A 4230-nucleotide genomic window follows, 5' to 3' on the forward strand; every position below is an offset into this window, starting at 1 on the left:
GTGATCGCTTCCAACTCCACATAAGACGGCAGTGACCTTCCTGTTTACTGACTGAATGATGAACTTCTATGTATATAGAACGTTTTTAATATTTCCTCATCGAAATCAGGGCATACAACATATCACCTGCCACCTAGATAAAATATTTATCGTATATCTTAGCTATAATCAGACATTGAATCCCTATTGTGGAGTTAATAATACAAAACTCTTATTTTCCCATTTGATTGACCCAAAAGACCTCAGTAATATTTATTCCTCAGTTATCCTTTGCTGATATTGAATGACTGGCCCATGTCAAAATAAGTCCGCGGTATGTGTCGAAGCGCGCGTCTTCAGTGTCAAGCGTTCTCTAACGCCACTTCATCCTGTCGAAACGTTCTCATGTAATAGCGTGTCTGGACCTGGGCTCTGTTCGTCTTTACCTGCCAAGACAACGGTATCTTTGGCATTTGAGGTGTCTACGTATTCGCATAGCGAGGTCGCACCTCGGAATCGTTACAACGGTACACTTCGAGAGGATCCTACAATTTGTTTTCGTTGTCTAAAATTAAGTGCAGTGTGACAAACTGACGGGCGGAGACTGTTTTTTTTTTAATTTTTTTTTTTAAATTTTATTGAGATTAATGCAATAAATAAAGAAATCGCATGAGTTAAGCTAGTCGTATTGGCTTGATTTTCACTCAGTAATAGCAATTTGTCACGTAGTCGTATAGTAAGTAGACACCGGGCAAAGTGAGAATCATAAGTTGTCAAAAACTTACGATTCCTACTTTCCATTTCCACTCTAGGAGGATTAGTGGTTTGTATAGTAGGTTCCCAACGCTGTATTAGATCGCAAATTTAATGCTGACAGGGTCTGTGGTGTACCTCTGCGTAACGAACAATGAGCTTTCTTTCTATTGCTTCAGCTACCGGCTAAAACAATAAGATGATGATAGAGAAACGCCGCATCTTTGCGCCCTGACGCAGTAACAAAGAATCGGAGCATTGAAAATTTCACTAGTGCGCTCTGTTCTGCAGCCACAAAAGCGGGAGGAGATTCACATCGGCCAGATAGCTATTTCTCGGTCCTCGAGGCGAGACGTAGCCCAGACTTGTGCAGACGGGGCGGAACGTTTGCGCACAGACCTAGGCCCAGCCAGCGGGGCGGAACCTTCGGCTCACAAGATAACTTTCGTTGCGTCTCAGCCGTACGGTACCAGCTATACGCCGCTTTCCTTCGCACAAAACATATACCATATCCCCGTTCCCAATATGTTCAATCATGCATTCAGCCGAGAGCTTATCTACCCTAGAACGCTCCCCACGGGCTTACTGCCTCGATATCCGCGACGTTTTAAGCAGTTCAGGGTGGTCGAATATGGGTCCAACGTAACGGTGATGACGAAGGCTTTAAACGAGTCAAAAAGAAGGCTAAGCTATTTGGCATAGAGCCGCAGTAAGGCGATCATGGTTATTCGAAGCTTTTACTCCGAATGTCAGCTCTCGCGCACGGCAATCACTGAACAGACTTTAATGATAATTGCGAGGAGAATGAAACGCGCTTCAAATAACTTGATCCCTTCTTTAAGTGAATTTGCTTCCCCTGTTGTGGTAAAGTGTACGACAAGTTCAGGAATATATTCTAATTGGATTGTCTAGCCTTTCAAGAACAACAACTCTTAAGTCACGTCCTCTTAAGAGGTAACGCATGCGCAGTCGCAATGAGTTCGTACTGTGATGAGAAATGGCTTAATTTAAAGATCAATTTCTGCTAAAGTTGCCTATGATGATTTATATTTTTTTTGGTCGGCACGATTCGATAATAAATTTCACAAATAAATTTATGATAGGTGTTTTTGTCTTTTTTGGAAATCTTAGTTATTTTTGCTTTATAGAGAGGTTCTACGGATCACTTTTTTTAGGTATAGCGTCAACAACCTGTCCCCAGTAGAAGTCTAATCAGGGCTAGTTCTGCTAGGCTTATCATAGGCTTCTTCAGAAGATCTACAAAACTGTATGGCAAGGATACAAATAGCTATTAACATTAACAATAATATTCCATTTTCCTTATTTGCTTAGTCTCCTGGTTAAGAACCTTTCGGTAATCACTCTTACCAATGTTAAGATTTGAATCACTGTGGAAGCACGCTAGTCGGTTACGGTCGCCGAAGAAAGATATTCAAGGAGATGCGAATTAGCCATCCAGACGGCGCCGCTTCCCTGCGATAAGAACAGTCTCTTACTAGCAGGCGCAACTAAGTTCTTTAGATTTAGGCCATGTTTGAAAATACAAATACATGAAAACAAAACCATTAGATATTCTATAATGATAAGGATGAAACATTTGAATTGTACACGTGCATAGCGTAATCGAATTTAAGTTACGCAAGAAAAGGTCTTTTGTTATGTCTTAACCATTTGATGATTATTTCATGATGATATGAATAGCCAACCTTGAAAGCTTTTGATTCCTGGCACTGCGTTTTCAGTGTGCTTCGCCAGGCCAATAGGCAATTACGTTATCACCATGCTGTCTTGAACAAAGATAGATTGCCAGTCGATTCGTCATTCTATGGTAACTTTATGTATCTTTACTATATTGAAGATGCTTGGCATCATAGCCATGCTCAGCGACATAACATGTAATACTAATCTGCTCTTTAGCATCAGAGTTTTCCCAAAAAAGCAGAAGGCTACCCTATTGCGTATCACTCTATTGGCCTGTTTTTTCTTCGGCTCAGTTAACAATCGGGGTTGCAGCCAGTGCCTTTGAGATTCACGTGTGCGGCAATTTCCCTCACGTAGCATTCTCGTTTCGGTTAGAGACATTTTCCTTCCAGGAATAAACTTTACCCCATCTCATCTACGCCCATTGGCTAGTGCCATCGTCCTTTCGGGAGAGAATTAAGTAGACATCGGGCGGTCAGTGCCTCTTCGGTCATGGTTTCAAAGCTTTACTTCATAGCTTTCGCTGGTACAAACTGCGTCGCCACTGATCGACCCCTTCCCTCTTTGTTTCGTCGCTCCGTGCTCAAACGAAGGAAGCTGCCATGCTCGTTGCCTCATAGTAAAGCCGCTCGACTCATTGCAGCGAGAACGTTTATCAGCCAGGCTCGTCAAACGGCACACGACCATTGGCATTACCACCACCATTACTGAAGCCGCCAGGGAACTTCACTTCGTCGGCTATGAAGACCCCGCCGCCGCGGCCGATGAAGAAAATAGCGAAGACAACGATTGCAACGGTGACGCCTGTTGCAATTGAATTAGATGCGGATACGTTCAGACTTCTTATTACAGAGCTCTCAGAAACGTCGGCAATTGTTAGAACCAATACTCTGAACGTATCTACCAACAACGACACCAGCTCACTGGCTGAACCGCGTGAATGGCTCTCCCCCACTGAGCGTTTCCGCCATCGCTTCCGGATGGAAGATAGCGAATAAACGACAGAGGAAAAAGATGAAGTGGGAAAGTAGGTGTACTGCAAAGTTTGTTATATCTATCATTGGCTAATGGCGCTGGCCTTCCTGGATCTCTGGTTTTATGACGATTACGCGTTGGAAAGAGCAACAGTAGTAGCACCATTTCTTAAAATACATGTGGATATGATCATGACTAATATCAACAGAATTACTTTAGCCTGTACATGGACCTTATAGGACCATGGTTCATTTACAAAATCAACAAAGCGCAGTGCATTGTAATAGTTTAAGCCAAGCTCAAGTAGTCTAACTCTCAGTATTATAAATAGTTTTATCACTAACTACTGCCGCGGGGCTGCCCTTTAACAATGGCAAAGATGGCCGTTATGTTTCCTTAACGTCACTGTAATAATTAGAAGTAACGATTTGCCAAAACGTGAACGTAGAGCATACTAACGAATTTCGTGATAGGGAATACTCTGTTTCTTTGTGAAATTACGCTAAGACACCTACAAGTATCATTGGCACTGCAGAATTTCTATCCGTGTCTTTTTTTTTGCACTGTCCAGCAGCGTCTCTGATCAACTGGCTAAATATCTGAGCGGACTAAGCTGATTTTATTGGACATAGAAAGGTAAAAAAATCGGTTTAACAATGTGCCCCGCGTCGCCTCCGGTAATTTCATTGCTAACAATGATAACAACAATATTAAATTAAGACTATATAGTTTTGTGTTGTACCTACACAAATGTCTTACATAAAACAAACATTTCTAATTACTGGTAGGTTTATGACAGCAGCCGTACACACACATTGGGTG

The 4230-nt window shown here is 42.2% G+C and overlaps 1 long non-coding RNA gene across 1 annotated transcript in view; it reads right to left on the minus strand.

The window, feature by feature from the left end:
- Positions 1 to 268: 268 nt before the first annotated feature.
- The window catches only part of LOC111259138 (uncharacterized), a 4466-nt gene continuing 504 nt past the window's right edge, over positions 269 to 4230 (minus strand). The window contains exons 2-3 of the long non-coding RNA XR_002679436.1: positions 2101 to 2205; positions 269 to 425 (exon numbers count right to left, since the gene is read on the minus strand). This is a non-coding gene — a long non-coding RNA (uncharacterized LOC111259138). The remainder of the gene's footprint in view (positions 426 to 2100; positions 2206 to 4230) is intronic.

The sequence above is a fragment of the Varroa jacobsoni genome, unplaced genomic scaffold (genome assembly GCF_002532875.2).
Source record: "Varroa jacobsoni isolate VJ856 unplaced genomic scaffold, vjacob_1.0 scaffold_297, whole genome shotgun sequence".
In the NCBI taxonomy this organism is placed as follows: Eukaryota; Metazoa; Arthropoda; class Arachnida; order Mesostigmata; family Varroidae; genus Varroa; species Varroa jacobsoni.